Source organism: Panthera pardus, unplaced genomic scaffold, assembly GCF_024362965.1.
Source record: "Panthera pardus isolate Hobbes unplaced genomic scaffold, ASM2436296v1 HiC_scaffold_2, whole genome shotgun sequence".
Lineage (NCBI taxonomy): Eukaryota > Metazoa > Chordata > Mammalia > Carnivora > Felidae > Panthera > Panthera pardus.
Window position 1 is genome coordinate 120,294,937 of NW_026526765.1, and position 18,198 is coordinate 120,313,134.

The 18,198-nt window shown below is 43.3% G+C and overlaps 1 protein-coding gene across 1 annotated transcript in view; it reads right to left on the minus strand.

Moving 5' to 3' along the window:
- ARHGAP26 (Rho GTPase activating protein 26) overlaps positions 1 to 18,198 on the minus strand; it is a 422,696-nt gene that overhangs the window by 380,679 nt on the left and 23,819 nt on the right.

The window sequence follows — 18,198 nt, forward strand, 5'->3', positions numbered from 1 at the left end:
CAAAATCATTTTAGGTGGCACATAAATTAACATTAAAGGTGACATATTGATTTTTATGGTTACCTTCTATTTCGAGCAAATTTTACTGGTACTTTGTAACTAAGTCATGAAATACCCTCTTAAGATAACGAGTGTCCTGGGGCGCCTGGGTGGCTCAGTCGTTTAAGTGTCTGACTTCAGCTCAGGTCATAATCTGATGGTTAGTGGGTTCGAGCCCCGAGTCGGGCTCTGTGCTGACAGCTCAAGGCCTGGAACCTGTTTTGGATTCTGTGCTCCCTCTCTCTCGCTCTCGCTCTCTCTCTCTCTCTCTCTGTGTGCCCCTCCCCAGCTTGTGCTCTTTCCCTTTAAAAGTAATAAACTTTAAAAATAAATAAAAATAAAACAGAGTGTCCTTTCAAAGGGAACAAGTACTCCCATTTAAATAAACATATTAGGTAAGCAACAGAATAGGTGTTATATCTAAGTGACAAAAAATCATGATGGAAATACGTGAGTAACTAAAGGCTGGGAAATATGGTTTCCTGGAACTTTCTAGGTTATCTGTGTCAAACGCCCCCATCCCTACAACTCATCCACCCACCCAACTATGCCACACCTATAAAGAAAGACTTTACATACACTAAATTTTAAGTTTTCCAGCAAAATCCCTTAATAAATGACTACACAATGAGAGAGACAGACAGACAGACGAGGGTAAGAGATTAAGAGAGACAAAGACAGAAAAGAAAGAGTGCGAACAGACGCACAGATACAAAAGGCATGTTCATTAATACGTGACGAAGTTAACAACAGGGCTTGACCTAGGGCTGAAGTCCTGCCCTCTGCCTGGAAAGAACTGTAACACAGAGCTCCCTTTGATACTACCCTAAATTCCACACTGATTCTTTAGGCTATTATTTTATGGCATGGTAGCTTAGCTCAGCCCTGTCCAAAGAACTGTACCGAGGTCTCTGGGACCTGTTCCAATAACAACACACAATGAGGCCTTCTCTCTCTGATAAAACCAGGAACCCCTCCCTCTGTGGTCTGCTCCCCTGCTCCTCCCAAACAAAAGTAAAGTCCCATTTTGAGAAGAATTCAGCCAGCCAAATGCTGCCTTCTCCCCTCACCTTCCCTGTTGGGGACGACTGAGTTTCAGGTTGGCTGTGGGTCTAAGGGTGAACTAAGCTCCAAAGACAGAACCTAGGCGTCTGGTCAACTCCAGGGGAGAGAAGGCCTTCATGGCCATAGAAGGAGAAGCTGAAAGGGAAGTAATGATACCAAACCTGTACCAATCCAATGTAAGCTCCATGAGAGCAGGGAATAGTCTTATTTATGCTGTATCCCCACAGCCAAATGTAGTGAGTGTCTTCTGCTCAGTAGGTGCAGAGTATCAGATAATGAATGAATGAATGAATGAATGAATGAATGAACTAGTGAATGAGTAAATGAATGAATGGATACCTCCAGTCCATCTGGACTCATAAGAGAATGCAGCAAAATGAATGCTACCTTGACTTCCTCCAGCACATGCTCAGATGCCCCAACTTGTGTCTCGATCTCTAGCATCTGGAACAAGCAAGAGAAAACTGGTTCTGGGAATGATAATGACTTGCACCAACTAACTCAACCCCTCCTGAGAAGTTCAAAGCCCTCCATATTCTGGCTTCTCTCAAGGGTTTTTTGGTTGTTGTGTTTTTTGTTTGTTTTTACAGTATGTAAGTTTTTCCTTTCTTTTCCTCTTTTTCTTTTTGCTTATCTGAACCTTCTAATCATTCTACAATGAACGTAGACGACTTGCCTAATAAAAATGTCTAAAATAGACTGATAAAACACACAAATAGGACCATTCAAAAAGGACCCTGAAAGCACATACCTTATCGAGTTCCATTTTAACATGTCTAGAGTACAAAGTTTAACACTGCCATTTCACAAAATTATATTCAACAAAGTCCTTTGAAAAGTTGTAAATTTCTGATAGAAGTCAAGGCTCAGGGCTTAAAATCACAATACCCAGTCATACAGGCACTTATCTTACAAAAGGGCCAACTAACTGATGGGCAAGGTGCCAGAGAATTAGACAAGTACAAGGACACAAGCTCAGTAAGTCATGTGCCAAATACGGATAAGACACACGTTCTGAGTTCATCCATGGTAAGAAAAACTGCTCTACAACTCTCTTCCAGTGGCAGAAACTTCCAGCAGTGCATAGGAGCCAGAGTACCTCTGCAGTGATAGAAGAACTTTTCTTTTGTCATGGGGCTGGTTGGTCCATCTTGGAGGTCCCACACAAATGGACCACACTTGATGCAGCTCAACTACCAGCTGAGAAGGGTCTCTGTATCTGCCCAGTCTTCGGATCTCATTGTTAAGGGTCAATCTGTTCCACACAGTGGTAACAAAGAAATGAGCTAACAATCAAAAGACCTGAGTTCTAGGTCTGATTCTAGCCAGACCCTGCACAACTCAACCAATGCATGCCTTCACGACTCCATTTTACCAAAACTTGGTAACATCAGCCGTATTTCACCGTTTCTTGAGGATAAAACTAACACAAATGTTACAATGGGGTGGGAAGGGGATGATGTAAGGTAAGAAAAGGGAAGAGAGAGAACTATTTCAGTAACAGTGAGCAAAATCTGATACTAGTTAAATGAATGGGATTTTACCACCTCAAACTATAGCATTTAACACACCTAAGTGATGTAACTGTTGTTCAGTCCAATGTTGTCCTAAAATACATTCCTAGGGGCATCTGTGTGGCTCAGTTGGCACAGCATTTGACTACTGATTTCAGTTCAGGTCATGATCCCAGGGTCCTGAGATTGAGCCTCCTGCATATGCGTGCACTCTCTCTCTCTCTCCTTTGCCCTCCCCCCCCCCCACTCATGTTCTCTCTCACTAAAAAAATGAATAGAGGCCCCTGTGTGACTCAGTCAGTTAACATTCCGACTTCAGCTCAGGTCATGATCCCACAGTTCCTGGGTTCGAGCCCTGTGTCAGGCTCTGAGCTGTCAGCACACAGCCTGAAGCCTGCTTCAGATTCTGTGTCTCCCTCTCTCTCTGGCCCTCCCCACTTGCACTTTGTCTCTCTCTTAAAAATAAACGTTAAAAACAAATAAGTAAAAAGATTAAAATACATTCCTAAAGACAGAAGAGAAATGAAAAGACAGAAGAGAAATGAAAAGAACCTTCAAATTCCTCACATCCTGTCCACCTTCTTCACTAGAAAATGGCAAAGCATTTAAACTATGGCCTGTGAGAACTGCGCGAAGGTAATATATAAATGGCCGCCATTTCCGAAGGGCAAGCAAGGGGGCAGCCACCTGCACAAGACCCAACAGAACCTTCGAGCTCACAGACACCCACAAGCAGCAGGACTGGGGCTCACATCCTGCCCTCAGCCCCAGGAGCCAGGGGTTGCAACTTGGGTGTGAACTTGAACATTCTGGGGATGTATCAACAAAAAGGGTGAGGAGGTCAGTCAGGGCAAAGACTTCCCAAGGCTGAATCAATAGAGCCGTCTGTAGACAGAGGGGCAGCAAATAAAGCATGTTAGACACACCAGCGCCGTGTGGAATGCCTCAGGGAGGCCTCGTGAAGCACGGCCCATAGAATCCGTCCGCAACTTCCTTTCCACATACAAGACCCCCTCAGTGAAGGTGGATCCAATGTGCTTGGCCTCTGGAAATGAAATCTGGGGTAGAAACGGAACTGAGAGGCTCAGATTTTGAAGACAACAGGCTGAGTTTGAATGCTGGCTTGTCCCCTTACTAGCAGTGAGCTCTGAGTCTCTCATCCAGTGGCAAGTTAAGTGAACAAGTTGCTAAACATTCCTGACCCTAAACTGCTTCACACCAAAATGGAATAACCGTATCTCTCCAACACAACTGCTGCTAGGATCAAATTACATCATGCCTGAAAGCACTTGGCACAATGTTCGGCTCAATGCACTGCACTCCTATTAATGTCTTGCTCGGCATCATCACTACTGTTACTACTAATTGGCAAAATGGCTATGTGTACTTCAAGATCGTATTACAGAAAACCTCTACTTCCTAACCCCAAGCTACACAACAGGCACGCTAGAGCAGGACTGAGGGCTCCCTCCACCCTCAGGACCTGGTGCTGGCCTGCCCCACACCTCTCACCATAGCACTGTGTGCAGAGCCTCAGGCCTGTGCAGAGCATCCGAAGCAAACGACCACTTACCTTGAAGAGCATTTCATGGGTTCGAGTCCTGCATGGGGCTCTGCACTGGCAGCAAAGAGCCTACGTGAGGTTCTCTGTCTCCCTCTCTCTGCCCATCCCCCACTTGCACTGTCTGTCTCAAAATAAATACTCTTCCTCACACTACCAAAGCAACCAAAAATGGCAAGTGCCCATTGGCTGCATATATTTACACAGAGGCAGATGTCTGAGTAACGGGGTGGTGTGCTTGTGATAGTCTTTTCTTGGTTTTACTAACCTTATATGTTGATCTCATCCAGGCATCACTGCAGTTGCCTACATCTCTGTTAAGAAAACCAGGAAGAAGACAAAATACAACGGCCACCAAGGATTCCAAAAGCCTCCTTCCCAAAATGTTCTCTGGAACAGTGGTTCCCAGATTTGGGAATCTAAACAACCAACTTAAACTAAACACAGACATAGACACACACACAGACAGACACACATGCACATGCACACTAGGTTGCCAATACTTTTACTCTGGCAAGCACAGCCATTTAAAAAATTCATTTCACTACATTTAATATAAAAAGAACAGTCTTACCTATTCCAAAATAGTAAGAAAGATACACTCTCAGAATAAGACACAGACCGCTACATAGATAAATTTAGCTTTATGAAAAACTCATTATTTATACTGTCCGTGTTTTTTGTCAGCAGAAACTGGGACTCAGCATTTGAGAACTGATGCTCCAGAAGGAGGCATGGCTACTTTCTTGAAGACCATGAAATGGCATTCTAATGCCTGTGTCCACGAGCCACAATGCAAAGAGAAGCTTCTTGACCACGCTGCCAAATAAAAAGAGAAGCAGCATCAGCCTTCCCAGTCATCAGGATCCCTCTGGTTAACTCCAGATACTCTTCTTCACTTGTCGAATTTAAAATCTGCCTAGCTCACCTTTCTGGGTTCTGGTACTTGAACTCCAGGTCACCACTGTTGAGCTGACTAACCCAAACCTCATTTCCACGTTTGACTCTTTGTACAAACCCATTTTTCACTCTCCTCCCTCAAAAATCTGCTCAGGTTAAAAATAATTTTGCCATAAATTTGCCATGACCCCACAACTTCACTCGTAATTACCTAAGAGAAATGAAAATATACATCCAAACAAAAGCTTGTATAGAATATTTGTATTATTGATGTACGTAAGAGCCAAAAAGCAGAAATGACTCAAATATCTATTAACTGGTAAAGAGAAACACAAAATGTAGTGTAACTATGCTGAGTGGAATACCACTTAGTAACAGAAAGGAATCAACTTGGGACACATGCTACAATATGGATGAACCTGAAAAATACTAGCTAAGTCAAAGAAGCCAGACAGAGAAGACCACATATTGTATAACTGCATTTCTAGGAAATGTCAGAAATGGCCAGCGTGCAGGAAAACATCAATAGTTGCCTAGGATTGAGGGAAAGATTGACTACAAATGGGCAGGAGAAAATTTTTCATAATAAAAAGTTTAAAAAAAACAGCTAAAAGTTATGCTTACTATGATGGTTGGCAGAATTCAGTGAGCTTCTATTCAATGAGTGAGCCACTGAGTGAGTGGGTGAGTGAACAAGTCAATAAATGAAAACTAATTTCCCAGAAGCCTCTCTGATAAGCCTTAACTAGGTCCACATATTTCATTCACCCCGGTCAGCTTCCACAAGTTATGTGTAATACACAAGTCACATGTAACAACAGTGAATTGTGTTGTGTGTATGTTCATACATATATATACCACCTAACTCTTTGGATTAGGTTGAACTCCATATGCAATTGTCTTTTTGTAGGTCAAAAATAGTAAAATATTGATAATTTAATGTGATTCACCTATACATGCAATTTTTTTTATTTTTTTAATTTTTTTTTATTTATTTTTGAGACAGAGAGAGATAGAGCATGAACAGGGGAGGGTCAGAGAGAGAGGGAGACACAGAATCTGAAGCAGGATCCAGGCTCTGAGCTATCAGCACAGAGCCCGATGCGGGGCTCGAACTCACAGACCATGAGATCATGACCTGAGCTGAAGTCGGACGCTCAACCGACTGAGCCACCCAGGCACCCCTACATGCAATTTTTAATGCAAGAGACAAGACAAAACAGGCTTTTGACAGAGAGAGAGTGCACATGGATGAGCAAGGGAGAGAGAATCCCTCAAGGTGGAGGCGGGGGGGGGGGGGGATGCAAGCAAGCGAGAGAGTGCACAGAGCCCATAGCAGGGCTCGAGCTCACAAACTGCAAGATCATGAACTGAGCCAAAGTTGGATGCTTAACCAACTGAGCCATACCAACCTGGGTGTGGCTCTACAGTCCAACCCATTATTCTAAGCTTCAATTTCCTAATGTGGAAATGGGAATAATCATGGGATCTTGCTCACGGAGCTGCTATGAGGACTACTATAACAATGCATAGAAAGCACCTGCCAGTGTTGAAGCAAAGACACAAAGGAAGCATTCAGTAAATTATTGCAATTATTGATACATGCTGATCCTATCTCTCTCTGAAATTATACATGCCTCAAGTATAGAGGAGCAGCATTTTCATTTCTTTAGTGTTCATTTGTTCCCCAGACCTGCACACAAGGGATGTTCACCACTGGAATCCTGCACAGGTGAGGCTTCCAAATATACTGAAGCCTGAGACCACAGTTCCCTGGATGCCACAGAGTCCCTGTCTGTGGAGCCCCAATGTGAAAAACAAAGATCACAGCCAGACTCTTAGTTATGATTCCATTCCCAGCATCCTCCTCAGCAGAAACCCAGCAATACTACAAAGTAGAGGAGGTGCCATCAGAGAGATTTCCTTCTGGCATATTTCTCAACAAAGATGTTTGGCTGCTATGCAACCAGTGTTTTACTGCATGATGGGGCTACTCACAGAAGGCCAGGATTCTCCTAGCAACAGCAAAGGATGGGGCTACTGGGGAGATGCAAATAAAATCATATCCCTACATGCTATTACAAATTCCTTCCCTCGTTTGTAGCCATTATAAAGGTAGCCAAAAGATTCCAAACAGGAAACAATGGGATCATACAGGGGTTGCCAGAATTCACAAATAAAAATATAAAACAACCAGTTGAGGTTAAGGTAACCAACAAATATTTGGGGACTGACTTACCCTACCAAATTTTTGTTCTTTATCTGGAATTCAAATTTAACTGGGCCTCCTGTATTTTATCTGGTAACTCTAGATTAAATTGGTACCACAGATAACTCTTTAACTTCCCTAATATAAAACAGGGCATTTTCAATTCAATTAACTATTCTTTAACCACACACACACACAATGTAGGCCAGAAAGGGAAGTCTCCCAAATTCAATGAGAACCTGTATATAAAAGCTGGTTTAAGCTGTATATATAAGCTGGCTATACTAGCCACCATTTCCTGAAAGGTTGTGCCAGCACTTGCTAAATAAGCACTTTACATGCTCTGTAAGCTCAATGAATCCTCAAATGAGCCCTATGAAGTAGGCCCACTTACTATTACCTTTATGTTACAGGTGAGGGACTGGGACTAAGGAAAGGTAGAGTCAAACTCAAGTTTAGGTCTCCCAATTTGAACCAATTAGAAGTCTAAGGGCCTTTCACTAGAGTCCTAGACTCAGTCTACTGTCTATCCAGGTGTCCCTGAGCTAATTCCAAATTTCCAATGCCTTGGCATGTGAATTACATCTCAATAAAGTTGTCAAAAAACGTTTTTTCAATGCCTACTTCTCTTTAATAAAACTGTGAAACTTCAGTCCACAAAACACCTAAAGCCCCTTCAGTTGATGACGAAAATTCCTTTTTCTGTCTTCCATCCTGCTCTAGACCTCAGCAATTTCACTTCTCATGAGGCTTTCTACTAAAACTAAGGACAAAAAAAAACAAAAGGTGACCAGACTTTAGATGACTTAAATCCTGCTATCTGGGTAGACCTCTACTAAAGGACGCTCTGAAAACAAGGCTAGAAAAACCAAAGGAGATCCGAAAAATGTCAACTTCGATACATCCATTTATGTATCCTTCATCACCAATGATAATGGGCCTGGGCTACAACTGAGAAAATTAGTCATTTCTGTAAAAAAAAAAAAAAAAAAAAAAAGGAAATTCCCTGGACCTTTGTTGTGAGCAAAAGCCTCATTCCTATAGACAATAACACAGTACAGTTTTTCTCAATGCCCATCACCTCTGGAGCTGCCAGGGATTGAAGAAAGGAAGGATCCTCTTTGGTTTTCTTTTTTTCAGTCCAGTTTTATCCACTTTCCACAAGGTGACTAAATCTAATCTATATCCATTCATCTCACCAGAGAGAAGATAAATGGTTATACAGATACTCTAGCCAATGGCTGGCCTTACAGATGAAGAGGAATGGCGTGAAGTGAATTCATTTTTATTTTTTTAATGTTTATTTGTTTTTGAGAGTGAGAGACAGAGTGCAAATGGGGGAGGGGCAGAGAGACAGACAGACAGACGCCAAAACAGGCTCCAGGCTCTGAGCTGTCAGCACAGAGTATGACATAGGGCTCGAACCCATGAACCGTGAGATTATGACTTGAGCCGAAGTCAGATGCTTAAGTGACTGAGCCACCCAGGCACCCCGAATTCATTTTTAAATAATGCAGTGTTTCCCTGAGAGGTTGAGCTACTCTAACCCCAAGAGTTCAGGATAAGGTATTTTCATCCTTCTCTGTAAGGAAAACAGATGGATACAGTGACATTCTTCAAACAAAAGAGTAGCCAAAAGCAGGGGGAAATCTTCATCGTATTTGCTTTTGGAAGGCAATATATCTCCTTGGTAACAGTTCTAAAAAAGAAAGGGCACGGGAGACCCTGTACTGAATCTTACACCTTAGCAGGCAGCCTAGAAAATATGCCTATGATTCAAGCAAGGTACCCATTCCTTTCTTTCAATGGGATGCTTAGGTTTTTTGTTTTGCGTTTACTGATTTTAACAAAAAAAGGCACGTATTATCTTTCCAAATGGATCTCGTCCCTTTCCTCACCTATAAAATGGAGATGTTGCCGATAGTGATACTATCACTACCTTATGAGGCTGTTTTGAGGATTCAGTGAGATTGTGTACAGGATTTTAAAGAAGGTCTGGCCCATAGGGCGTCATCAGCAGATATTAATTATGACCATCACTATTCCCTAGGGCAGCATTAGAAGCACAGGTATAGCTTCAAGATGATAGGAAGCAGAACTGGATGATATGCAAAACACAATTCAAAAGGTTTCTACAGAAATTCCACAGCTCAAATCCAAAGGAAACAATCAAAGCTAGGTCCAGAAAACTCTTTATTAAAAAAAAAAAAAAAAAAAAAAGGGCAATCAGCCTTGTGCCCCAGCAAACTAAACCACACAGCCAGCCACCCATCTTGTCATCAAAAATGCCTCACACAGGAAGCAGCACCTAGAGTGAGCTGATGACTGTATTCTACACACAAACACACACTCTCCACCCAGAGTCCCATCAGAGACCTGATGGTCCTCAACAAGGAGGATCGGGAGCCATACGAGTTGGAGGTCTGGACACTTGCTTAGACGGGAACAAGAAATGAACCTGGCATCATCTTCATCCCTCTCTACCACAGCCCCCACTTTCCTACTACCCGGATGCTAAGCCCTTCCCACTTGCAAACAGATACCATACAACTAGGAAAGTCAAAGCACATGAGAACACAACGCTGGGTCCCTGAGAAGACTCATGGAAAGCTGGGATACTACTAAGCTAACATCAAAAGCAAGTCTAGAAATGAAACCCAAATGAGGAGGAGGAGGGGGAAGAAGAGGAGGAGGGGGAAGAAGAGGAGGAGGGGGAAGAAGAGGAGGAGGGGGAAGAAGAGGAGGAGGAAGGAGAAGGGAGGGGGAGGTGGGGGAGGTGGGGGAGGTGGGGGAGGTGGGGGAGGAGGAGGAGGAGGAGGGGGAGGAGGAGGGGGAGGAGGAGGGGGAGGAGGAGGGGGAGGAGGAGGGGGAGGAGGGGGAGGAGGGGGAGGGGGAGGAGGGGGAGGGGGAGGAGGGGGAGGAGAAAAAGAAAAAAGAAAAAGAGGTTGGCCCTCTGATGGCAGTTTAATGGAAGAGAAGCCCAAAATAAAGAGAGTGGTAGGGAAGGAACTCCAATGAGTCACAGAGAACAGATGTGAATAATCTGTGTGGACTTCCCAGCTCTGCACCCCAACCTTCAAGTCAGGATCAATGCATTGATCATTCATCCACTTAGTCAGGATTTTTTATAGTTATTTATTCTGAAGTCAGTACTCTCTGGATTACTGTAGCAAACAATGGGAAGATAGGCATGGACCCTCTCAGAACTCGCATTTAAGGATAAGAGGAAAATAACAAGGTACCACCTTCAGATGTGCCCCAATGGACCAAGCCATTTAACACTGCACATCCCACTGCATCAAGCCAGTGAATCGAGCAAGTGAATAAGCAGCCATGAGGCCAATTACAAATGTGCTCCTGTGGCTCATGTCACTCCCTACAGCTCAGGGAACAAATCCTGCTGAAGAATTCACAGGTACAAACATTGTCAGTCTCAAAGTATCACTGCCTTGACTGCTGAAAGATGGGGGGAGGTGTGTCTGCCCAACATATCACAAATTAAGACATTTCTCCTTAACCATTTGCAGAGTGGCTACTATGTGCCAGTCACTACACAGAGAATTTAGGACATAACCACAGACCCATGGAGATTAGAATTTAAGTGGACCTTACCATCTAAGTTGTAGTAAGTTATGAGAAGGTTCAAAAATGCAGAGGACAAACTTCCAAAGTGGGGGTGGATACAAAAGGTACCATTAAAATATGCCTCTAAAAAACCCACAGACGTTACTTTTGACAGTACTCACTGCTCAAAAAGTAACATAGCGGGAAAGATGTCTAAATTAGTGAGGTGTGTTAGATTTTCTGCCAAACATATTCAGGGCATCTCTTCAAGGCATTCCAGTTTGTGAAGAGATAGCATCACTTAAACAGGGCTGTTCGTACACCCAGGAAGCTGTCAGAGGCTACTGGACTTCAAGAAGCAAATGTACACCAGCAATGGGTAAAGAGGCCTGGGTTGTAATCAGACCTGGATTTATTTTCTCCTCCAGCCCTGAACTAGCCAATTCTTTCCTTTGGGGTTTAGTTTCTGCTTTTATAAAACAGCAAGAGCAAAAGAAAAAAGGAGAAGCATGGGGGCAGGGAGAGGGACACGTGACCATTCACCAAGTATGCACACATGAAACAGCAGCCTCCAAACCCAGCTTCAGATGACATGAGTCGTTCCTGGCGGAAACACTTTGCCCATCCCCTTCCTCCTCCACACCATCAAGTATGCTTTCACCATCACCACCCTTCCAAGCAGAGTAGCTTTTGAAAGGCACCTCTTGGGCAATCTACAACTTCCTAATATTATGCACAACGTTCCACTTGAGGGAACAATTAGAAAATAATATCCAGGAAGACACCAACCAAACCCCGTTTCCTTGATGCCTGGCCCCAGCTATGTGTCAGAGAGGCTGGCAATGGCCAAAGAGGCAACGGCAAAAGGTCACTAGACTGGGAAGTCAGGGCAGCTTCCAGAGGAATTAACACTTGAGCTGAGATTGGAAGGAGGAATAGCTAGGGGAAGAAGGTGGGCGAGCACTGCATCAGAGGAACTGTGTGCGTCAAAGCTCTAAGGTGGGAGGCACAGGACCAACATAGGGGCAGAAAAGGGGCCTGATGGCTGGAAAATCCAAAGATGGTGCAAGACGAGACTGGAAAAGCAAATGGGCCAGACTATTATACATGGGTACAATGGGGGGGGGGGGCAGGAGGGGTTTTAAGCAGTAAGGTGACAAGATCACATTTTGATTTTGAAAAGACCACGCTGGCTGCAGAGGTATCTGAGATGCCAAGAAAGAGAAAGGCTGGGGCAGAGAGGAAAGGAAGAAGGGTCAGGTGAAGGGAAAGGCAGGTCTAGCACATGCAACTCAGCAGCATCAATATCACTGGGGAGCTTGTAAGAAATGCAGTTTCAAGCCCCACCTAAGAATCTGTATTTTAACAAGGTTCCCAGGTAATGTGGATGCACATTAAAGTCTGCAAAGCAGATTCAATGCAGAGTGGTAACCAGTCTTCGGATATTAGCTATTATACCAAGTAAGTTTTTCATTTTCAAACCTAGCTTCAAACACAATCTGTAACGAAGCTGCAAACCCGAAATACCTACCTTAAAGTTAAAATAAAGAGAATCACAGATGAGGTTTGCTATGAAAGCGATCTTCCTAAACTACCCAGGAGAGGAATCACCATCTTCCTACTCCTTGACCTTGCTAACTCTACACAAAGAGCAACCACACAGGGTGACTGTTCCTATGATAAAAAGAAGGAACCTGTAATCACCCCAAAAGCATCCCATCATCTACTAAACAGAATCTAAGCCTCTGCCAAAACCTCCAGAAGCATCCATGAGTCAGTCACCTTGGAGGGACCGCCTCTCAACATTCAATGTAACTATTCACCTTGCCACCTGCTCAAAAAATGAACGAAGCCACTTGCAATGTTCATGAGTCTTGAGGACCACCATTCTAATTATAAAAACACTTGTTGGCTCAATACTGCTTTTCTGTGACGCCTAAAGTAAGTCCTTTAATCATTATGTGTCCCAGCTTTTCCCCATGTACAAACCAGGAACCCTAGCATTTATCCCTTCCCCACCAAGTATGCTTTAGGGATTAGGGAAATAATGCTTTCAATGCTATTCAAGGTAGATGTGTGCTGTTGAGTTCATAAAGCTTTTATTGTGTCACTATACTACTCAAAACACTTACAATAAAAAAAAAAAAAAAAAAAAGCCTTACAGTGGCTTCCCAGTATCCACAAAGAAGACAGACTCTTCACAATGGCACCCAAGCCTTCCATGATCTAATCCCAAAAGCCCTGGCCTTCTTACTACATAGATACTCCAGCCAACCCAGACGAGCCACACCTCTCAGACCAACCTGGCCCTTTTCAGTCTCCACACTTCAGCTGGTGAAAGTCCCAGTGAACTGGGACCCTGTTGCCAATCCTTCCCTAAGTCCAGACCCATTATGTGTTGAGGCCAAAAGTATGAGTAGGCGTTAGCCAAACACAGGGGCATGGGGAAGGCACCAGGAACACCAAGTAGAAGGAACAGTAATAGGAGACTGAAGATGGGAAACCCATCATCCATTCATGAATCAGAAACAAATCCGAAGGAATGGAGCAAGCAGTCAGGGTCAGAGTATGCAGAGCTCAGAAAGCCTTATCAAGGCATCAGGACTTTATTCTAAAGGGGCTAATGGAAATGTTCTTGAAAGCAACCATACTAGAATAGTTGAGAACTGTTTTAGTGAAGGCAGAGGGTGCCTCTGAAAACTTTTTTTGAAACTCTCTTTCAATCTACTTTGCCCACCAATGAAATTCAAACTTTTTAGGAAATATCTGTGGCAATTTTAATAGCAGCACATCGTTTCTTTTAACCAGAGATTATAATCACAGAACTACAGACCTAGTAGGAACTTTAGCAATCATTTACTCTAACCCCTTATTTTAAAGATAAGAAAACTACAGTGCTCAGAGATTAAATGATTTGCTCAAAGACAGAGGCAATTTGTGGCAGAGTCAATATTCAAACCCAAGTCTCATGACTTCTAGGCCAGAGAGAATAGGATGTAGTAAACGTTCCAATATAGGAATCAAAGCACGCATGCATTCATTCAACAAATATTTATTTATGCACCAGATGCCATTCTAGGCAGTGGAAATACAGAAGTGAGCAAAGACAAATACTTTGCCCTTATAGAGTTTTCATTCTAGCAAGGAGAGAAAGAAAAAAAAAAAAAAACAAAACCCACAATAAACACATTACATAGTAAGTTAGAATGAGAAAAGTACTACAGATAAAAGCAGAATGATCAAGTGGGATGGGAGAAGGACTGTCAGGGGAAATCTCACTTGAAAGAGACAATAGAGCAAGACCCAAACAAGGTACCTTGCAAGGAGGATACCTACCAAGCATCAGAGGTGATGGAATTTCTATCCCTTCCATCATAATTTACCTGTACAAACTGTAGGTAGCAGGGTGAAGATCTGGGGGAGAAATTCAGCCCTCTTCCAAACTTTTCCATCTATCCGCCAAGCTCAACAAACAAAAATCCACAATTCTAACATTTTTTTCTGATAAAACAGGAAAAAACAATTCTTCTTCTGGCTTTAATAAGAGGTCTTGATAGGCTGATAAATTGGAATGTAGTGAAAAAGTGGATATGGAGGGAATTTCAGGCTGGAAGCAAAACAAATACATATTCTGCATTTTGATAATGAACCAAGCCAATTTATTTCGGTTACTGCCAAATATGGATTAAAATGTGGGTCACTTCCTGAACACACCAGAAATGAAACTGAGATTGGCATCAACTTCCCAAAACCTGATGAATTGTAGCCTGAAACAAAGAAAAAGAAGGCATCAAAAAAGGAAGAACAATGTAAATCACAAAGACTCTTGGAGCTCAGCCCCACCTTCCCCACCCAGAAAACGCTCTGCAGTGGTCACGGGTCAACGTTTTGATTCCAAAGAGCCAATACTTTCTCAGCAATCCTTGTAATAACCCAATGAGGGGAGTATGTTGATCGGACTCACTCTACAGAACAGAAAACTGGTAGAAAGGAGTCTCTGAGAGGTGAAAATGCCCACACAGTTCACAGGCAACACAGACAAGACTGGAACATAGGATTATCTGACTCCAGAACCCACACTGGGGGCTCAGCAAAATGCGACCCTTGGTTTCTTTTTGAATGACCTATGAGCTAAGAATGGTTTTTACGTTATTCACGGGTTGTAAAAACAAAGGCAAAAAAATAGCATCTGTAACACAGACCCTCTGCGGCCTGCGCCCTAAAATATTTACCGTCTGGCCCTTGAAAGAAGTTGTTTTCCAACACCTGTAGTCTAATCTGCTCTACTAGACATGGGCAGATGCAAAACAAGTTCCAATGGATGTACTGTTTCCCAGACCCTAAGTATCATAAGGTGAAAGAGTCAGGCTGTGGAAAACGGAGAACTAGCTTTCATACTGGCTGGGCTGTAAGACAAGCAGGCATCAGCTGGGGGTTACAGACTTGCTGTATTACTCAACAGTTCTCATACGTTGTTCTGCATTTATTTGTTTAATCTGACCCAGCAGGGGTAGTCCCCCTCTCACCCTGACACCCGCCTGACACCCCATCCCTCACTAGGCACTTGGCTCCCAAACACTATTCTCAGGCTGCCCCCAGAATGCCCAATCCTAGTGGGCCCCAAAGCTTCAAAACTATCCCTTGTTTCAGCATCTCCAAATGTGAATTTCCAAGGTAACTTTATTTAAACATACCCTTAAAAAAAAAAAAGGCAAAAAAAATTAACAAAAACCCACAACAAACTGTGACAGTCCAAGTTAACTTATCCAAATGTGGAGAAGAACCAGGAGCTATTTGGGAGGCAGAGCCCTTTTTCTTCCCTGGATGACCCTGTTCAATTTGCTTAAGTCAATGTGGAGGAATTTTGTTGCCTTGGCCGCCTGGCAGCTATCCCCCCTTCTTCTGTATTTATAGCACCCTAATATTCCTCTGGGAAAGCATCCTTCCGTGACTTTTGGAACATTTATTTCATATGCTGTTGTTGACTCCACTCTGGGTTCAGGCCAGGCAAGCTGCAAGGATTATCTCAAGGACGAGCATGTGACTCAAAAAAAAGCCAATGAGAACCATGCTCAGGGCTTCACTTCAAACTCTTGGCCCCAAGTCATCTTGCCAACCACAGGGAAGAGGCTGTCTGAGAATGGCACCAGCTTAAAGCAGAGCAGAGTGAAGAGAGGTGGGAAGACCTCCCTGTACAGGGAGGACCTGCAGACATTGTGTGAGCCACGGGACTCAGACCAGCCTGAAGTCAGAGCATCCCTTGGGCTTTCTTGCTACCTATCAAAATAAATTCCCTATCTGTGTAAGCAGCTTAGACTGAGTCTTCCCTCCTTCATGACAGAAAGCAGCCCGTCTGCCCGCGTCAAAGCAGTGTCTACAAATGTGCCTTACTGAAACTAACTGAAAAGCGGGCATTAAGGAAAGTTGCATTGTTGGTAGAGCACCTCACCAAGACTCCTCATCCATGCTGAGGCCAAAGGGAGCTCAACTCTCTTACCCCCAGCTGATCCAGGAACGTGGGGCTTTCTAACAGATGCCAGGGCCTTCCACTGTAACACCAAGTTACCTGATTAGAGCTGTGACCAGTGAGACTTAAAGAGGTAAGACTCTCACAATCAGTATTTCCAGGAAGTACGCTTTTTCTCCTCCCACCCAAAAGTAGTTTGCCTCAAGCCCCTCAGCGAAGAGAAAAAAGAGAAAAAAGGCAGAAGGAATGTAACAGTCGGTGGAGGAACTCTCGTGCTTCTATTATGTCCAGGGTTGCTTGGCAACTGGCCTCAGCCTGGTCATTCCAGTGGACAAGCAGAGGAATGAAAGTCAGACCTCCAGGTCACGCAGTATGTCCTGTTTATGGCCCTGTGACTCAAGGGCAGGGGTGGGCTCGTGCTGTTCTACAAAGCTGACAGCAAACAGCCAACAGAGCACCTGCTGTCTTCAGGGGCTCTCCCATGAGTTTCTGTCTCTCCCACACTGGTTCAAGTTCCTCTAACTTTTGCCCTCAGTGAACATAAGCCGTGGATGTTCCCCCAAAACAGATAAAAAAATGCTTTCAAAAACAGCTTGATAGGAAAACAGAGTCAAGGTTCTGACACAGAAATAACTTAAACTTTACTATTTATTAAGAAAGTAGAAATCACCAAGGAGTGAAAGGTCTTGTATATAGTCAAGAAAACTCAGGCCAGCCTGTATTTCAGGTTGAGGATTTTCTTGACTCCTCCATAACCTTTCTCACTCCACTGCCACCTCCAAGGATTCTAGGTCATGAGCTAATTTCCTACAAGTGGAAGTCAGCAGGGATGGAGATTTCCGCATTTGGCAACACATTTTAATAATAACTGTGGTACCAGATCCCGAAAGGGCCTGTACACGGCAGGAGGAAGAGAAGATGTGGGTCAATGAGTCTCTAGTGTGTAGACGCGCCAAACAGGTCATCTGCGTGTACATAGATAGATGTGATGCTGTTCCTTCTCGCTCTCTGCCCGCTCCTAAATTAAACATCTAAGAATGATTAGCTTTCAGGACACAACAGAGACAAGAGACTGACTCTCATGCCTAAATTCTACTTAGCGAGACTCCAGTCCTAAAAGGTTAAGACACTGTATGGGAAGCATGGTCTTTTGTTGGCTGAATTCCTGTTAAGATCCATTTATCCACATAGACCTATCCAAATAAACTGATATTAAATCTTATAAAAAATCACTGCAGACTTTCAGAAAAATCTTGTATAGAAATTATGCCTTGGGGGTGTCCGCTGGAAAAACAAGAGATGTGGTTCCAGCATGGAAATGCTGTCAGCAAATAATACACAGAGGCCTGCAATATAAACAAAAGGAGAAAAATGTTTTTCTTATTTTAATCTTTTTAGAGCACAATGAAAAGTAAGTCTTTAGTAATTAATTCTGAGGCTTATAATGGGTATGTTCCCACATGTACCACTATAACTAAAATAGGTATTAAAACTTAACACCTTTAAATGAGTACAGAGAACACATACTCTAACGTTCAAAATCTGTTTTTAAAGGAAACAACATAAGCAAATAACCTTGTTGTTTGAAGAGTTATAAGTCCATTTCTTCTAAGTGTGAAGATTGGGGAAGGAATCAATTCATAGTAGATTAAACAACTACCTACCCACCAAGGGGATCAAGACCTCCACCTCGGTGCTACTTATGACCCAGAGTTAGAAACAGAAAATTTGTTTTTCCTTTCCTCCACCTGAAAAAAGTAGAGGTAAAGGGACAGAAAAAGAGATCCAAGAAAAAGAGCACAGGCAGAAGGAGGCTGGTGACAGCATTAATCAACTCTTAGTTCTGATGTTTTTGTTTGTTTTGTCCTGCTTCTTAAGA